Below are 20,625 nucleotides of genomic sequence, written 5' to 3' on the forward strand. Positions count from 1 at the left end.
CCTCGCTGACTCTCCAACTTTGTTTATGAAGAAGGGGGATTGCTAGCCATAACAATATGGCGCCAAGGTCGTATAAGCTTTCTTTCTTTTCTTTCCTCAGTAGAAGGGGGGTTGAGGGAGGGAGAGCACGCTCTTTATAAGATTCTGAGCCTTCAGCCTTCAATTATTTATCTACCCTCGACCTCTCCTCAAAAACGGCAGCTTACTTTATAAAACTCCATAATATTTAACAGTTCATTGTTCATTTAGTATTTTATCTCCTTATAGTCCTTATAATCCTTTGTATCCTTTCTTTCCGGATTGGAATCAGAGTTCAATATTCAAATCGCCTTTCAAATTCTCTTTATCTTTTCCCTTTTTCTTTTTCTGTTCCTTTAATTCTCCACTCTCTCCGCTTGCTTTCTTTATCTCTAATTTACCTGATGGTGAGATTTTCTTAGAGTTCTCTTTCGAGATTTCTTCTATCCTTCTTCATAGATTTTGCGCGGGCTGGCTACGGTTGGAACGGGCTCTCGCCCGATCCCAGCGGGGTGCTTGCTTCCCGCCGGCTCGGAACTCCTTCGATCCCCCTCCTTGAGGGAAGGGGGCTCTTGGGGTTCTACAAGCCTCTGCGGGTTCGCTGCACCCTTGCCTTCGATCCGGCAAGGATGGGGGAGCTGTAAGCTCACCCTTAAGCACCTCTACGCTGGTCCCCCGTCGGAGCTCCCTCTCAACGAGGCTTGCCCGTCGCCATCACCCACCGGAAGTCCCACGTTTATTGTATTATTGTGTAGGCATCAAATTGTGCCTTTTTGTAAGCCGCCCTGAGTCCCCCCCTCGGGGGTTGAGAAGGGCGGGATAGAAGTATACAAAATATACTTCTATAATAAATAAATAAATAAATAAATTTGTTATTGGAGATGAAATTTGCTAGAAGATAGACAAGCCTTGCTATAAGGATTTGCACTTCTTTGCTGTTGTTTCACTGTGCTCCAGTTAAATGTAATGTTGCCATTTAATAATAATAATAATCATCATCATCATCATCATCATCATCATCATCATCAAGGATTTAAAGATGAAACTGCAAAGACTCTGGCACAAGCCAGTAAAGGTGGTCCCAGTGGTGACCAGTACACTGGGTGCAGTGCCTAAAGACCTGACAAAATTATCATCTATCAGCTGCAAAAAAGCCACCCAACTTGGATCTGCATACATTATTTGCCAATACATCACATAGTCCTAGACACTTGGGAAGTGTCAGATGTGTGATCGAATACAACAGCCAGAATAGTGATCTTGTTTGCTGTGTACTAATCTTGTTGTGTATCAAATAATAATAATAATAATAAGAAGAAGAAGAAGAAGAAGAAGAAGAAGAAGAAGAAGAGTAGTTAGTTACTTCTCCTCATGGTTTGAGGTGGGGCGCAACACAGTTAAAAGTATCACCATAAAATACATACAGTAAAATGCATACTGTATATTAAAACATTATTATAAAATGCATATAATAAACTACATGGTACAAATATCTATGGCCATTTTATGTCCAAAATCCTATATGTATTTTGAGATTTTATGCAAAGAACAATAACATAAAGAGTTAGAGTAGAATGAAATTCAAAATTCCTTTACCAATTTATATTCCAATTTACTGTATTACAATTGGCCCTCCGTATCCACAAATTCTTTATCCATTCAACCATCCACAGCTTTGAAACATTTGTTTAAAAAATTGTAAAAGCATTTTGACATTTTATATAAAGGGGCGACCATTTTACTACACCATTGTATATAATGGGATTTCAGCATCCACAGATTTTGATATCCATGGAGGTCCTAGAACTAAACCCTAGCGGATATCAAGGGCCCAGTGTAATTTCTGTGGGATTTGTATGTTTGGCTTTTTAAAATCACTGCCAGGTCTTCTCTTAATATATTTAAACTGTTTCATGAAGCAAGGGATTATGTGGTAATCGGTAGTCAGGTTGTATTCACTGTGTTGACAGCTTAGTACAATAGTAATATGGATTAACGTTACACAGGCCCTGCATGGTGTGGTGATTTATCTACAAATTTAATTTAAGTTTACCTGTTGGTGCAGGTAATATTTTGCTTTACTAAATCAATTTTTTCAAAGAGATGAAGTGATGTATGTGAGGTGTGGAATTTGAGAAATATTTTTGTTGAGAGTGATTTAAAGGGGGAACTGTCATTTACATTGGACACCCATGAGTTGTTTCAGGTGCTTGTTTCTCGGAAAGCTACACTTAGCCAGGAAGATGCAAACTGCTGCAGATGGTTGCTCTTCTATGCCTTTGAGCATTTGGGGTTGGGAGACTCTCCAAGGTATCAGTGTTCACTGCAGAATATTTGTATATTTGTTTTATCATAATTACTGTCTTAAAAAGGACCCTCTTCCTTAAAACAAAACAAAAAGGTAAAAAGGGCCATTGCATTGTTCTTCAAAATACAAAGTGCTCTAAGACCTCTTGATGCAAGAAAAAGTAGAATTAGGTTGAGTATACACAGAAGCCAGATTTTCTTGTGAAGCTATGTGTGTGTGCGTGCGTGCATGCATGTGTGTGTGTGTGTATACACACACACACATTAACAGTGGAGTGTTGTCTTATAACTCTGAAGGCAGAACAGTATCTCTCTAGTTTGATTGATACACAGTATCTATACATATTTACTCAAGTCTAATGCACCCCTTTTTCTGAGCTACATTAGCTCTCCAAAATTAGGGTGTGCATTAGATTCATGTAATATGTTAATTTTACTGCTGAGCCACAGCAAAAGGAGAAGCTGCTTCAGGAGCACCTGGAGCTCCTATTTGAGGGATGTCATCTCTAATTTAATTTCCATGGCTCGATGCTGTGCAATCCTAGGATTTGTAGTTTGTTGAGCCTCCAACATTCTTTACCAGAGAAAGCTCGACATCTTGTAAAACTACATGATTTCATAACATTGAGCCAGGACAGCTAAAGTGTATTCATTCTACAGCATAGGCTCACCCCAAAGTTTTCTTTTCCTTGTTGGAAGCTTTGGGGTTCTAACACTTTTGCTTGCAAAGAAGGAATTGTTTTTTTATTTCACTTTATTACATTGTGTTTTAATCTGTGTTTTTTCGGGCTTGTCCCTTTGTAAGCTGCCTCGAGTCCCCTCGGGGAGATGGAGGCGGGGTATAAAAATATTATTATTATTGTTGTTGTTGTTGTCGTCATCATCATCATCATCATCATCATCATCACCATCATCATCCTAGGCAGGTAGCAACAGTAACACACACCTTTTTCAGCCAAATTACAAAGACTGTATTTTTTGCCCCTGCACATTACATTTGCCAGCAAATCCTTTTTTTGGGGTTCAGGGTTTTTAAATTTGAGGTGCACATTAGATTCCTTGGCACATTAGATTTGAGTAAATACAGGTAATGTTTTTTTTAATGTCCCAAATAATAAAGATAATTATTTTTTTAAAAACAAACAAACAATAGCAACAGAAGAAGTAAGAATGGAAGCTTTTTTGTGTGTGTCAAGAGCGACTTGAGAAACTGCAAGTTGCTTCTTGTGTGAGAGAATTGGCCATCTGCAAGGATGTTGCCCAGGGGATACCGGAATGTTTTGATGTTTTACCATCCTTGTGGGAAGCTTCTCTCATGTCCCTGCATAGGGAGCTGGAGCTGACAGAGGGTTCACATTCGCGCTCTCCCCAGAATCGAGCCTCCGACCTGTCAGTCTTCAGTCCTACCAGTACAAGGGTTTAACCCATAGTGCCACCGCAGAATGGAAGCTGAAATCTTGTTAAGTGCTGGCATCACAACATAGTATCTTGGCAGAAAAACAATGTTGGATTGCCAGTGGTAAATGTGACTTCTGTCTTCTTCAGCCAGGTCCTAGGTGCCTCCATGTGCAAGGGGCAAAAATGTCAAACCGGTCACACTGCAGACCATTGTACAAGATGTTTGACACAGTGAGATCCTGGGCATGAAGTAATAAATACAAAATCCGAAAAAAATTCCAGTCTTCCGTTTCAATTAGGAGCAGTAAGCATTTTGTTCTGCAGTAAGCTCGAATATTTGAATGCATGATGCAAAATACCCTCCTAGATATGTATGATGTCAGCTCTATTTATTTCATTGTTTACTGTGGATATACTTCTGCAACCTGACACCAAAAGTCTGTGTTTCTCCAGCTTCCTTTCACCACCCTGCCAAAGCCAATTCTCCTTTAAAAATCCAGCTAGACAGAGAAGAAAAGGGGGGTTAAGCAGATATGAAAAAGTGGTATTGTGTCAGAGGTTTTGTTAACTGAGGTGTGCTGTATGCCACCACCTGAGACTGGGGAAAGCACATGCTTCTCATTGATGTTAGAGAACTGCAACTCTCCTGGGGCCTTCCACAACTTTCCTTTAAATGCTCAAAATCTCAGTTAAAAACATTTTCATAATCCTGTTTTTTGGTTATGTATGTTGTGTTAGCATGGGTTTTTAATAATTTCATTACATTCGTTTTTAAATTTGTATTTTGATAGCTGCATTCACAATTGTATTACACTGCGGTTTTATCTGTGTTACTTCCTGACTTCTCTGTGTTCCCCTTTTCTTGCATTGGTTTTTACATTTGTGTTTTTATATCTCATTTTAATAATCATAATACCTTTTTTATATACCGGCCTGTCTCCCCGAAGGGACTCAACACTTGTGTTACATTGGATTTTTATCTGGGTTACTCCCTTATTCCTTTTCTTAAATCTTTAATTAAGTTGTACACCTTTTGGCAGGGCTGTCTCTGTTGTTGTTGTTTTGTTCTGTGAAGTGCCATGTAAATTGATGGCACTAAATAAATACAGAAACAGACAATCATATGCCTTTTCTTTTCTAGGATGTGTAGAGGCAAATTTGCTCTAGTTTTGCCTTCCATTACTGTTTTTGGAAGAGAAGCTTCTTTTAAACCAGGGTAGAAGTTGTAGCGGGCATTACTACTATTCTGTCCTCCCCAGCAATTATTCCTCAAGCTTTTGGGAATGGAGTAAGGAGGGAGAACTTGGAGGGTCTCAGAAATTGCCCATGGGGACACATGCAATACACCCCGTTTCCCCCATCCTTGGCATAAGACAAGAGTATATTACTAGTTGCCATGGTTTTCTCAGCCACAGTTCTAAGCACTAAGGAGCAAGATGTGAACTTGGATGGGGACCAGCTACCTGGATGCAAGAGAACATTGAAGGAAATTATAATTAGGGATTCATGGATCCTGGCAGAAATCTCCCACGCTTCTGAACATCAAGTTTCTGATACATCAGATCTAACAAATTCCAGAATTTGAACCTGGAAGAAGTATTTGAACTTTGGTGGTGAAGAAACTTGCCTTTGTACTGCTGCACATGTTAAAAGTAAATCAATGGTAGTGATAGTGAGTAATTTACAATTTTATACTATTAATTAAATTATTAATCTATATTTATTCAGTACATCCCACTTTTCTCCAAGGCAGGGCCCAAGGCAGTATTGTCATCCTGTATCATTTCATTTCACATCGTTATATTGTATCATATTTACAATTTTATAATAAAAAATCAAAATTTTATTTTGAAATTAAATTAATAGTTGCAGCATGAGAGAGAAATGAAATCCAACAAGTTTATTAAGTGAAAGATCAGTTCCCAGAAACTCATTGTTATACTGGATGCCATGGGTAATGTTGTAGTACAGTCAAGGTCAAATAATTCCAAAGAACTAATTAACTATAGAGCATCCTCCTCCTCTTCCTCCTTCTCCTCCTCCTCCTCCAACCTCCAATTCCCTCTACCTGAATTGTTTTCACATAATCATGGCCCACAATTCTGCAGAGGCTTGGTGGGAAGATTTCTAATTTTATTGTATTGCTGTGAGTGCCAGTCCCTATGATGTGTAGCCCCAAACAGCCCATGACTAACATGGGCATTTGATGTTAAGTTTACAGGGGATTCGGTAATATTGGTTTTTCAGTTTCTGTTAACCAGAAGCCCCTCTGCTGTATTTCAGTACAACTCTTAGGACCTTATCACATTAGGATATAATCCGTTTATATCAGTATGCATTCCATACTTTTTTAGGACTGGATGCATACTGTATTGAGATGAAATGTATACTCTCCTCATCACACCTGATTATTACACTTTGAAAATACTGCGCTTTGGCTCATCACAACATGGAAGGCTGGCTTCTCCCAATCCATTCAAAACACCCCCTACATCACTCTATGACCTTTTAAAAAGTATATTTTCTGATGGGATGCATGCAGATTTTATTATTGTACACAAAAACAGCACTTTAGCAACGGAAGAATTTGTAGTGTTTCAAACAACACGATTATAATTTCGTCTGCAAATAATCCATTTCTGTGATGCTTTGCAGATGGATTCCAATAGAATACTGATGAGATGTGACAAACGTGATGGGACCTGTCCGAAATCATTCTCAGTCTCAGAAACTGAGTATTTCCTAATGTGATAAGATCCTTAGAGAGTTGCCTGCTTAAGCTGCAAGGCTGGTGAGACTGAAGGTGCATCTACAGTGCTGAATGAATGCGGTTTGACACAGCTTTTGCTGCTATGGCTCAATTTTAAGGAATCCTGGGATTTGCTGTTTGGTGAGGCAGAAGCACTCTAACAGAGAAGATTAAAGAGTTTGTAAAACTACAACTCCTAAGATTCCATAGCATTACATTAAAGCAGTGCAAAGTTGCATGAATTCTACATTATTTATTTATTTATTTACTTCGCTTATATACCGCAATTCTCAGCCTAATGGCAACATTATAGATGCTCCCTGAGAGCTGCCAGTCAATGTATAAATTGTAGAAGTTAATAAACAAGCATAAGGAAGCCATGCACACAACTATTGTCTATTACTTGCCTTCAGATCTGTCACTCTGGATCTGCTGCATTCCATGTGGCTCATAACAACGTCCTCTGTGTTTGTAAGAAGGATTGAATTACAGAGCATAGGACCTTTCTGCCTTGAACCTCTTCCTAGGCCAATGTCAATCCAGAAACTACATTCCCCCTTCTGTTTCACCAACCCTGCTACAGTAGAGAACTCATTCTTTATTCTGTTCCTAAAGATCAGTGGTTCCCAATCTTTTTTTGACCAGGAACCACTTTGACCAGGGATCACTTTGACCAGGGACCACTCTCCAAGGGTTACAAATAAGTTTTTGGTGAACTTTAGATTCGGTTTGGCTATTTGGGTGCTGATTCATAAAATTGCATTGAATAGACCACATCATCTCTAGTTTCTGATACAGAACATATACCATCCAGTAGTCGGCATCTGTTCACTCACAGAAAACCATATTTAATAATCTAGAGCTGATGTGGTGGTAGTAATTTTTTCATGGGTTGTCAGTCTCTCCCCTCCTGACATCCCTGTTGCCTCGGCACTATAAGAGGGTTTTGCGAGACCAGTCACTCTTGTTGCCACATGGTTTTGAGGCAACAGTGTAGTGATGGTGAGGCCGTAGACCATATTTTCATTCTTGCGGACCACTGGTGGTCCACAGACCACAGGTTGGGAATCATTGCTCAAGATGAATAGTGAAGTGATAATTTCCAAAGCCATGAGCCTCAGGATTAATGTATTTTTACAATGTCTCGAATCTCAGGATTAATTCGGAATCAGTGCTGTTTGCCACCACTTTAACTGCTCTGGCTCAGTACTGTGGGATTATGGGCTTTGTAATTTGGTGAGGCTTCAATGCTCTTTGGCACAGACACTTCAAGACTTTGTAAAACCTCAGCTTCCATGTTCCCATAACACTGCGCTATGTTACTTAACGTTGTGTCGAACTGCAGTAATTTTACAATGTCTATGTACCCATAGAGTGCCTTCAGACCATTTCCAATATATTTTCAATTATCCCAAGGTTTTCTTGGGAAGACTTGTTCAGACATGGTTTTGTCATTGCTTTTCTTTGAGGCTGAGAGAATGTGACTTGTCAAAAGCCACTCGGTTGGTTTCCATGGCTGAGTGGGGATTTGAACCCTGGTCTCCCAGCATATTAGTTGAATGCTCAAACCATTATACCACACATTGGCTCTCATAACTTACAGGTTCTTAAAACTAATTTACTGAAATGGAAAAAAATCCTCTTGCCCACATGTTGTGGGAAGAATATTCTATAAAATCGTGCTAGATATGGCAGTGGTTGAAATGTCAGTTAACCACAATATTTTCATAGTAAAGTCTGAAATGTCAGTTAGGTAATACTTGACATACATGCTTCTCCAAATAATTGTATATACTCGTATTTGTGTTTCTGAAAAGAAAGGGATCTGAGGGAGCAGTCTTGTGTGACGGACTTGGAAGTGAAAGCAATTAGGACACCTAACTGTTCCCATTTTGGCTCCTTCTTCTTGAAATCGTCTTGTGGGCGTTGGTGGATACGAATTCCAATATCTCTTTTTTAGTCATGGGAAACTATTACCCTGTGTCTTTTGCCACAATTAATTCCATGACCTGTTATTGGAAGGTATGTTTTGAACTAAGTAGAGTCTAAAGGTGCATCTACACTGCAGAATTAATGCAGTTTGAGACCACTTTCTATAGTTCAATGCTATGAAATCATAGAAGTCATAGTTTGGTGAGGTATCAGTGCTCTTTGGTTTAGAAAATTTAATACCTTGTAAAACGACAGCTCCCATGATTCCATAGCATTGAGCCATGTCAATTAAAGTGACATCAAACTGCATTCATTCTACAATGCGGATGAAACTCTATACATAACTGTATTTGTTATTTCCAAACAGAGTGGACCAAATATAGGCAGTCCCCATATTACAAACATCCTGCTTACAAACGATTCAGATATACAGATGGGGGTGAAACAATCCTTGTTTCCACAACAAGTCAAATTTTTCAAAATCCAATTATCACAGACGGTGAAATCGTCTGAATGGGGACACATACAGCAAAACATACAGCACAGGGGTATTAACCCTTCCCCTTGCTGTCCAAAGGTAATATATTTATATATATTTGGTTGGAGTAACACTTTAAAAAGGGCCCTCTGGTGGCGCAGCAGGTCAAACCGCTGAGCTGCTGAACTTGATGACCAAGAGGTTGGCGGTTCGAATCCGGGGAGTGGGATGAGCTCCTGCTGTTAGCCCCAACTTTTGCCAACCTAGCAGTTCAAAAATATGCAAATGTAAGTAGATCAATAGGTACTGCTTCAACAGGAAGGTAACGGCACTCCATGCAGTCATGCTGGCCACATGACCTTGGAGGTGTCTATGGACAATGCCGGCTCTTCGGTTTAGAAATGGAGATGAGCACCACCCCCCAGAGTCAGACACGACTAGACTTAATAATGTCAGGGGAAACCTTTACCTTTACACTTTAAAAATATACCTGTTTCTTACTTGCATACACATTTAGCTTAAGAACAAACCTACAGAACCTATCATGTTTGTAACTTGAGGACTGCCGGTACTTAAATTCCGTTTACCTATTGATTCAGTGGATCTATCCTACATGAGGCTAACAATTGAGTGTAGCCTTATGTTTTCAATCTTTACAAATACATTATTTCAATTGTAAGATCATTGCAGAGAATAAGAGAAATGTGGAGAAGTCAAATGCTTCATGCGCAACCAAGTGATACCTCAAGCTGTTCTGGTGAACCTTGATGAAATATATTTTTACCAGTTTGTTATCTGCTATCTCCTTCCAATATCAAGGATGACTTATGAATACATTATCCCCATTACACTGTTCTGTATAATAGCTATGATGTACATTTATCTTATGTGGTCTCTCAAAAGTGTAAACTTGTACGCCTTCAAGTCTTTTAGGCAATTTCAAGAAGCCACTGCCAGCAAGGCTATGTCTTTATGTGCCAGCAATGTTCTAGTGTTTGAGGTAGAGTAATAAAATCATTGAGTTGGAAGAGACCACAGGTAGTTGATTTTCCTTTCATTTTAAATTATTGTAATGAATTTTAATTATTATAGTATGGGTATAGTATTAATTAGTATTAATTATGGTATGGGTGTAGTATTAGTATTAATTAGTATAGTATAGTATTAATTAGTATAGTATAATACAGCCCACTGGACACCATAGAAATGTAGCCATTTTAGCTCTAGTTCTAAAGATTGACAGTGTCTTAGTATAAAATGTATATGCAAAGACATTAAGTAGTTTTAATATTTTATAGCTATGAATAACTAAAAACCAAAACCTGCTGTCTTGTTTCTATGGTAACAAATATTGAAACATGTCTAGCCAACACTGTTTTTCTCTCCTTTAATTTTGTGTTAATGAATTCCCAGAACCTTAACATTTTTGCAGCCTTTAAAAAACAGAAGCGCAGTTGTAAATTACTTCAAGATAATCCCAAATTTTGAAGACTTCACAGAAGTGTTTTGTTGTTTAAGAGAGACGTTAATAGGCAACTGGCTATGAAGAAGTATTAGGCCATTGGATGACATTCTTGGGTAGCAGTACTCATTGACATGCTGTTTCATATTGCCAAATTGGCAGCGAGTGGGAAGACTTGAATTTCAATTACAAAACAAGTTAGACCATCAGAGGATTCAATTCAGAAAGCCAGAGTCTTCTCAGAATTGGGACACCCTCCCAATGGCACTTTGAGCTTTGGCTGCTATTACATATACACTATAGAATTAATGCAGTCTAACACCACTTTTAACTGCAATTAATTACATTTTTAAAACCGAGAAGATTTTAATACAACACTAGAACACTGCTGGCACATAAAGACATAGCCTTGCTGGCAGTGGCTTCTTAAAATTGCCTAAAAGACTTGAAGACATAAAAGATACATAATTGCTTCTGCAAAGATGAAAGAAAAACACAGAGGAAGATTTTCACAACTAGTGGCAAGGATGGGAATGGAAGAAAAGAGTCATGTCACCTTGTCCTTGGGTGCATCTACACCAGGCAAGGGCAAACTTCAGCCCTCTGGGTGTTCTGGACTTCAAATCCCACAATTCAGCCAGTAGGAATTGTGGGAGTTGAAGTCCAAAATACCTGGAGGAGCAAAGTTTGCCCGTGCCTGATCTACACTGTTGAATAAGTGCAATTTGACACTTTAACAGTACAAACCTCAGAACCTCTGAGTATGCCTGCCATAGATGAGAGTGAAACATCAGGAGAGAATGCTTCTGGAACATGGCCAGACAGCCCGGAAAACTTACAGCAACCCAGTAATTCTGGCTGTGAAAGCTTTCAACAAGTATAGGTTAGTTTGTCACATCCTCCAATGGGATACTATTGCAAAATTTGGTTTTGAAATAACGATGATGATGGGTGCACATATGTGAAGATGAATTTCAGATGTGAAGATGAATATGATTTGCTTCAAAATAAATATTGACTTTCTCCAGTACACAATACCCCATTCCTCCTTTCTTTCAAGTTTTTTAGAGCTTCAGCTGAAAGAAACAACCAATTTATCTGAGTCCCCTCTGGGAGATAGGTGCAGGATGTAAATAAAGTTTGTTGTTGTTGTTATTTATGGAAAAAGCTCATCACTCAGTGGTACTGTCTTGTTCATGTAGAAAGTCTTGGGTTCAAGACTTTTGAAAGAGTTTCTGGTAGCAGGGCTGGGTAGTCCTTTATTCTTGAGTCCCTAAAATGCTGGTGGAGGTCGGAAAATTGAACTAGCACTTTCAGTTTAACCCAGCTGCATATTTTTCAGTTCAGTTTCATATCTTCATATTCATGCCTGTCTCCTAGAGTAAGAATTTACACCCATTATCTTCCAATCTTCTCCCACCTGCTAATATTGTATTTACCGGTGACATTTTTAATTCTGGGTTTGTCATGTGACTTGTTAAGGACTGGATTTTTCCAACCTAAGCACCCCATTTTGAAGGGAATTGTTTCCTTTTCCATTGTAAGACCAACCTCTTTCATGCTCTCACTCAACAAGAACAACAAAAGAAATGTCTTACTGTAATAGTATAGGTTAGCAAGGGGAAATTGGTTTTTTGACGTTCTCTATATTTAGACTGTGTACATTTTTAAATCAATAATTCCACCCTTCATCTTGTGAACTGCCCTCAGTAGATGTTTCCTAATTTTCCCCATGACATTTGTATCTATTTATTCAGATGATTATGTGGAGTGAAAGAGGTTATTGTTTACTGCAAGAGTACAAGTATGTGCAGATTTGCTAATCTGGTTGGTACAGGATTTCAAGTGTGGGTGGCATTTGACTAAGAAACAAAGTTTGGGCACATGTGCGCATACGAATTCATGTGAAGCCTAAGCAGTTCTGTTTTTTGGAAGTGCTTCAGTCAGTTTTCCCGGACAAAAAAGTTCAAAGAAGCTTTTATCTAGAAAATTGTACTTGTATTAATGTTGAACACAGCAAAAGAAATACCAGTTTCCATCCATCCCTATTTAGTGGGATTATATTCACAATACATGAACATATCAAGGTCCTAAAAATGCCTGCTATTAATTTCAATCAAATTGGTAGGTACCGGGGACAAGGGTTCTTCATGTCCGTGGAACATCCATTTTTTTTTATATTATTTTTATTAGGTTTTAATTACTCATACATCAGGTGTTTGGAGAGTAGGGAGTGAGGTTTGGTGAGGTGGGTAAGGAGTGGAACATCCATTTTTGAGGCTTTCAAATGGACCATAAAAGCATTACTACTCCACAGATCTTTCTATTGACACTGCTACTGACCTCCTATCAATCCTTAGATGTAGATATGATGTAGATATAGATGTATTGGGTCCTAAGTATCCAAGCACTTGGAATCTGCGAGTTTATCGAACCGCAGACTAAACATGTAGAAATTGTAAAATTAAGTGAACATGAGAACTAAGAACGCATATCTGGTGCCTGGGCCTTGCTGCCACCACCACCGACAGGAAGCAGACTCAGGGCAGCAGAGTAGTGGCAGAAAGGCCTGGGCACCAGATGTGCAGTCTTAGTGAAGTGAATAATATCTGTGGTCCTCAGAGATGGTGGATCACAATATATGCATGCTTCATGGTATGTTTGCCACCCACCCTCCCTGAAGCTTGAAGTTGTGTGGGAGAAGGCCTTTGGATAGAACTTACTTCCATCCCATGTACCAGCACTGAGTCATGAACTTCTATGTGAACAAGTCCCTTTTTGGACAAGCCATGGAGGCTTAGTCTGTTGCCCTTGTGCTTTGTCCAGAAATCCACAGTGCACAACAACCTCAAGCTTCAAGAGGGGAGTGATGGTGATGGTAGTAGCATTCACTTCACAAGGCAAGCATTCCTTGTGATCCCCTGCTTCTAGAGTTGCCCACTTTCCGCAGACTTTGAACCCAGACCATGCCATTGCCCTGGGATTGCTTCTTGACCTGGTTTCACTAGATGTCACTATTATTATTATTATTATTATTGTTATTATTATTATTATTTCTGCTTTACATATAAGCAGAGGTTGTTGAGAGCCAAAGAATGTTTGCCATACCGCACACTTGTCAACTGGATCTTGGTGCTGCCTCTGCTGTGGCCCTCTGACATTTCATTAACAGGGACTTGACTGCCCACATGTTTTAGTATTTGCAGGAGGTCCAGAAACCACCCCCCCCCCCATAGATACTAAGCACCCTCTATATAGATATAGATAAAGATCAGGTGCATTTGAAAAAGGGAAGTCATGACTCTGCCACTGATGTTGTTGTTCCATTTCAGGAGATAATCCAAGGAGCTCATCTTTTTCCATTCCCTCTTGCTTTGCTCCTGGTAAACACACCCAGCTTAGAGTCCAGGAGACTAACCAGATCATCACTGCTAAGTCAGAGGAAGGGAAAGGCCTCTGAAAGCTCTGTCCTGGGATGTAGCTGAGAAGAAAAGAAGCTGGAATACTTTCTTCCACCTTGTAATCCTGCTGACTATATCCAGCTGGAGTGGGAGCATTGTGGGTGGCATGAATAAGATACTATCCACTCGAATCTTCTGCCTCCAGGAGTTGCTGTTAACAGAAAGCTACCCTCTCTCGCCCTAGAGTGTTTGTTGGGTGTACATTTCACACTGTTGTAAGAAAATGGGCACAATATGTTTTTGCAATATTTTTGAATGTGCAACATCTTTATTTTGTGAAAGCTGGTGTGTTTTACAGGAGTGTTTTGTTGCGGTATGCAGAGTTGCAGTATGCCCAGTGGATTTCTAAGCTCAGTATTGTAAACTTTTTTTAGAATTATAAGTATTCAACCTGCTGAATGTTACAATTCCTTGCATCAGTAATTGCTTTGTTCTGATTGCTGTCATGCTGGCCATATGGAACAATACTCATTCCTTTCTTTATAAAGGGAAAGGGTTAAACATGCTTTTAAAAAGCACACATAAGCACAACAGACACAGCTCTGAAATGCACAAGCATCTGTTTCTTCTGATCACCTTCATGAACTCTGGTATTTTTAGGAATATGGTGTTTGATTAGGTAATTAAACATGTATCATTTTTGTACACTTATGCTACTTTTGCTCTATATTATGACAAACTGCCACAGTATAATCCGGTTAATGTTGTTTGTCCGAATTTATTTGTGTGTGTGTTTGGATTTTTAAAAGGCCATTTCCAAGAAAGCAGAGTGTGTACGAAGAGCGAAAGGCGCCACAGCAGTGCCTGGATCAGTGGAGAATGCACCTATTTTTAACCTCCTGTATCAAGTGTCAACATTGCCCATTTTAATCCCTGTCTGCGAGGAAGCACGTGTGTGTATGTGTGCGCGCGCACATGTGCCCTCTGAGCTCCCTTGTACAAACGGGAATGCCTCTCTCTCTCTGCCTTGTTTACAGTACAGCAGTACATTCTTGAATAATTATAGTAAAAGACCTTGGCGGGTACTCTGTGCTTGCGTTCAGACGGATGAATGAGAAGAAACTCTTGCTGGGAGGGATTCTTTTTTCTTTTCTTTTTAAAAGATTTTAAAAAAAACGCAGACAGAGTGCAAAACATGCGGCTCCAGAGGGAAATTCTCTGTGCTTTACAGTTGCTTGTGTGGATGGGAACCAGATGGTAAGCTGGGACACCCGCTCGGATAGCTGAGGAGCCAAACATATGGTTAATAGTTAGGAGAAATAGCTTTCAGAGCCAGGGCTTTGCTGACTGCTTCGCATTACAGATTGTTGCAGTGTGTCATTACATTGCCAAGCTAAGTGCTTAATACCCACTGCGGGCTCTGGGCACACACACTTGCACAAACGACTTTCAGCTCTTTGCTTGGCACAAAACTAGAAAACTGATGTCATACGCAGCTTTAAAAATGCCAATCGCCTTTCCTCTTCCCTCTCTTTGGCAGGACAAGACTGTGGAGCTCACATTCTTTCACAAGTGGCGTTCCAGCACTGCTCAGACTTCTTCTGTGTGTTCATTTGTACGTTCCCCCCTTCTTTCTGTTTCTTCTGAGGATCACTTTTCTCAAACTGAACGGTTACCTGGATTTGCAGCATTGCACTTAACTGGCCCACCGTTTGACGTTCCTGTTTTGGACGCGCTGGGTGATGCTGGCCCCCATGTTATCTAAGGAACTGCTGAGCTCATTCATCTGCTTTTCATGGCCCGCTTCCTTTTATTTTTAGCCAAATCCGTCAGGCCTGACAGGCGGGTAATTTGAGCCAGAGAAAGGGCAAAGCTCCAGGTCTCTTCCACAAAGCAATTTCTTCCCTCCCTCCCTGCCTTGCTCCCTCCCTTCCTGGGAAGGCTCCAAACTTGGCCTGCTTGAGGCAGATGGATTTGTTGAGTCATGTGAGATCATTTACACAAAAACACAGTGAGCCAGTGAAAGGGGGGGGGAGTGTATTTGTGTGTGTGCATGTGTGGCAAGGGGGAGTTAAATGAGGAGCAGAGTGGTTAGGTGGGTGGGTTGGGGGAGCAGGCATTGCTGTTGTAGGAAATCTTCTGCAAAGCAGCTAGACAGATGAAGGCAGCAGATTCATTCTTGTATAAGGTAATGTCTAGTTTACAGAGTAGGGTGGAGCACCGACAGAGGAATTCCTTGAAAACAGATTATTCACAATACTAAAGCCACAGTCGTGTATGCGCCGAGGGATGCTGCTGGAGAGGATTGTGTGTGTAATGTGTGACCGTACGTGTATTTCCAAATACCTCTTGTGTTCAGGAGGGAAGCTCTGTGTGATGCAAGAGGCCTTTGCTTTGTCTTTATGCCAGCATGACTGGGATGTCAGGAAGAGTGGAATGTAACGTGAGCAATGCAAGCTGTTCTCTCCTGAGATTGTTGAATAGATCAGACTGGGAAGGGGCAAATATTCAGAATTTTAGTGCAACTAAATGCATCCATGGCAGGGTGGAGAATAGCAGTGGGTGTCAAAGGGTTCAGTTCTCAAAATCCGATACCATGAAAGGCATGGGGGTGGGATATACTTCATGACTGAGCAAACTGCATTTGTACGTTCCAGGTGTTGGAATCAGCAAACATAGTTTGGAAGGGTAAAGCAGAGGAATACCAATGGGCAATATTGGTTTTTGCATTGTAATGAAGTTGTGCTTTTTGGAGAAAGGTGGTGTTGACATTAAATAAACAATAAATAAAAATTGAAATAGCAGTGTAGTGGTACGTGGGTGTTGTAAGATGGAAGGAACAAAGAAACAAGGTGTGACTGTTGGAATGAAGGGAAAAATGGACCTGATTTGTCTGTGTACCAAAAAATAAAATGCGAGAATACTATACTAATTCGTTTACTAAGAAAACATTGTTTTGTGATCTTCCCTTCCTCATCTTCTTCCACCTTCTCTGCCTTGCATTTCTTACCATTTCCTATTGAAAAATAGCTTTTTCTGCAGAAACTGTTTCTATAATTCATAAAGTGTGTTGTGTTGTGTTGAAACCACTTTCAATTATAAAGCTATATTTTACTTTTAGTTATGGTATCTTGGTTGATTCCTTCACATCCTCTTCAATTCTTCTCATTTCTTTTTTCCATGGCTGAAATAGAAGGAAGACACATGATAAGTTAAATTCTAATTTAATATCTGATGAGGGTTCGTCAGCTATTTGGACTTTCCATTTACCTATTAATGAGCTTGGTGCTTCAGACTAGATTGGGACTCAGATCATGTGGTGGACTGGTCCTTGAAACCTAAATAAATAAACAAAGCAGAAGAAAAGAGGAAATGACTGTCAAGAAATAACAATTTGGGAAGCGGGGCGCATTCCCTTATGTGAACGTTCATTTCTGCACACCCTAGGCACAGATTTATATCAGTGAGAAGTAGTCCACAGAATTGCCAAAATGCTGTAGCAGATATTGTGTTTGCCTAAGTACGCAGCATACTCGGACATCCATGCTATCAGCTTAGCACACTTTTCTTTTTTCTTACGGAAAAGCAGCTTTGGGAAGGAAATTTGGATCTGAGAAATCTCTCTGTACTTAACCCTCTGTACATTGTCTAGTTTCTTTTCAAATCAGATTTTCCTCCATTTTCAATCTTGCCCACCCCCTTTTTTAAAAGTCAAAAATAGATTTCCTTAATAGCAATTGTTAACCTTGTGTGCGCTTGCGTAGATTGTAGGAATTGACATGAATGCTTTTGTATGTCTATCATACTGAGAATGGAGTCTGTAGTATGAGATGTATGGGCAATATGTTTGATCTTTCTCCTTAAACATGAAGTTTTACAGGGGGTTTTATTGCCGGTGCAGATGTGGCAAAAACACCTCTGAGGCCCCTTCCACACAGCTGCTTTGAACTGAAATATATGGCAGTGTGGACTCAAATAATCCAGTTCAAAGCAGATATTGTGGGATTTTCTGCCTTGATATTCTGGGTTATATGGCTGTGTGGAAGAGCCCTGAGTAAACCTGGTTAAAGAAAACCCTATGAGGGTGGGGAAAGGATGGATCCAGGGACCCTGTTTTGCAGACCCCATACCACTGACTTCCTATTTATTTTTCCTGCTAAATTACCCAAAACTATGATAAAATGTGGCCCCTTGTTCCTGAGATATAAATTTTCCTTTCTCTCATCTTTGAAGTGTAATGACAGACTAATGTACCAGCGAATTGAAGGTAGGCTCAGTCACATTTGTTGGTCAGTCCGCATGGGCCACATCTGACTCCTGCTGCTTTTTCATTGAGCTATGCTATCTGATCTTGACCATGGTAAGCGAGCTATTTGTTTTGACAGAAGAGCAGGGCTCTTCTATAGCAGTTCCCTTATTCTCATCACATTATGTTTGTACATATGCTAACATAGTAGGCTTAATATTTAATAACTCACTGCCAAGTGTGTCAACAATTGAAACAGGATAATGAGCCCCAAGTGATGCCACTGATCTTTGGTGAAAATCACTTTGGAACAGCTCAGTTGGTCATTTGCTGCTTTTTCATAGCTTCCTGAAATCGGTAAGCCTCTTATTCTTACAGAATAGGCTGCCCTGCCTGAGATACATCCAGTACTGTTTAATCCTTTAGAGTAGTCACTGGAAGCCATTCAGGTATAATGAACTGCCTTTAGTGAATAACTGGGAAACATAGAGAGTGCAATGAACGTGTGTCCATTCTGAAAGCTTTTGTATACTTCTTTATTCAGAATAAAGTAAAAAATATATCTTTTAAAATAAATGTTACATAAATGGCACACACAATATGTGCTCCCAAAGTGAAACATTGAAATATGAAAGGTCCTGATAAAGAGATGTATTCACAGCACAAGCCTGAATATATCTACTTGGAAGAAAAATCCATTGAATGCAAATGGAGCTTACTTCCAAGTAAATGTATTTAGGCTTGCAGCCTAGATAACTGAAACAAAATTATTTGTAAACTGGTCGGAATTGTGGAGATTTATCTTATTAATATTAATAGCCATTTTGAGTACTGGGATATTATCTCAAGAAAGCTACCTGGTTATAGTTAGGCTTTGCTTGAGAAGCATGCTTCTTTTGTCTTCTCCCCGCCTCCCCCCAACTTAGATTGTGATAGTCTTAATCTGAATTCATGATCCATTTTATTTACATACTTGGTTGTTCAAACATGTATTATTTCAGTACATACAGTTTTTCAAATATGATCTAAGTCATTTTCAAGGTGATAGAAAAATAATAAACATTTTCCATTTCCAGTGTTTAAAGCAGCTGCTAAATTGTAATGAATCAAGTAGCAGACTGTGATATGCTGCTGATAGGAATTGTCTGTTGGACAAAAATTCCCATCATTTTCAGCCAGTGGTCCTGCTAGATGGAGATAATGGGAGCTATAATCTAAACCAGTGGTTCCCAACCTGTGGTCCATGGACCACCAGTAGTCCACAAGAACGAAAACATGGTCAGCGGCCTCACCATTACAACACCATTGCCTCAAAACCAAATGGCAAGGAGAGCAACTGGTCTCGTGGAACCCTCTTATAGAGCCGAGGCAACTGGGATGTCATGAGGGAAGAGGCTGACCACCCACAAAAGATTACTACCACCACATCAGTTCTAGATTATTAAATATGGTTTTCTGTGCATGAGCAGATGTCAACTACTGGATGGCATATGTTCTGTATCAGAAACTAGAGCTGATGTGGTCTACCCAATTCGATTTCCTGAATCAGTACCTCAAATAACCAAATCAAATCTAAAGTTGACCAAAAATGAATCGTAACCCTTTTAGTACTAATGTTGGAGAGTGGTCCCTGGTTAAAAAAAAAAAGGTTGAGAACACTGGCCTAAACACATCTCAGGTATGCATAGCTGTTAAAGGCTGGTGTGGAGGCATTTAGGTAAGCTAAAATACAAGAGCTATGTGACCTAGGGCAATGTCCATTTTGAATACTTATAGCTGACGCAAGAGTAAGAGTTTAATCAACATTATTTTGAAAAATTGTTAGGTCTTTTGGTTTTTTTGCCCAAGACATTATATGAATGTGTGTAGAATGGAATCAAATGTATGAATGTTTATTTAGTGGGAAGGAGTAACAGGCACAGAGCTAGTTTTCCTTTGTGGTATGCAGTGGTTTTCCTCTGTTGGACTTGGATAGTCCTTAACGCTATAATATTCTGCAATCTCTTAATATACTATGCTATATTAGTGTGGTATATCATATTGTGGTTCATGGAGAAATTGCACCTTGTTCTTCATATACATATATCAGGTGATATGAAGCCAAATTTTCTCCACAAAAGTGCACAGGGTTGTTATTTTAAAAAAGAAGAAGTATATTTCTGTGGGACAGATTGTGAATGTCTTGCAATCCTGGTGAATACAATTACTTAAATAAAATATTTTGGGTAACTACTGTGTAGAAATTGCTTTTTGCATTACACAAACATAACTAAGAAAAATGTTATCTTAATGATAAACAGATCATAGACTGTGCTGTGTTGCCCAATGAAACTCTTTGATCTAGAGAATCACCATCTTTGTAGAAAATTCTGGTTTAACTCCTGAAATTTCACTTACCCAGTGAAAGACTGCTGAATGGATATCTCATTAATGCAAGGATGGTTCTGTATGCATGCCTCTTCCAACTTGTTGCCTTCCAGAAGTTTACATGACAAAACCCATAAAGTCCAACAAATATTGGAAATCATAGTCCAAAACGTCTGAAGGGTCACCTTCATCTGTCGGGGATGCTTTGAATGCGATTATCCTGCTTCTTGACAGAGGGTTGGACTGGATGGCCCATGAAGTCTCTTC

At 39.6% G+C, this 20,625-nt stretch overlaps 1 protein-coding gene across 2 annotated transcripts in view; it reads left to right on the top strand.

The window, feature by feature from the left end:
* Positions 1–20,625, top strand: part of BACH2 (BTB domain and CNC homolog 2) — a 226,985-nt gene that overhangs the window by 52,616 nt on the left and 153,744 nt on the right. Inside the window, exon 1 of one of the 2 annotated variants that reach the window (XM_060753038.2) lies at positions 15,876–15,933. The exons of the other annotated variant lie outside the window; for it this stretch is intronic. The gene's annotated coding sequence lies outside the window, so the exon portion shown is untranslated. Of the gene's footprint in view, positions 1–15,875; positions 15,934–20,625 lie in introns of those variants that run through there. 2 annotated transcript variants of the gene reach the window in all.

The sequence above is a fragment of the Anolis sagrei genome, chromosome 1 (assembly GCF_037176765.1).
Source record: "Anolis sagrei isolate rAnoSag1 chromosome 1, rAnoSag1.mat, whole genome shotgun sequence".
Lineage (NCBI taxonomy): Eukaryota > Metazoa > Chordata > Lepidosauria > Squamata > Dactyloidae > Anolis > Anolis sagrei.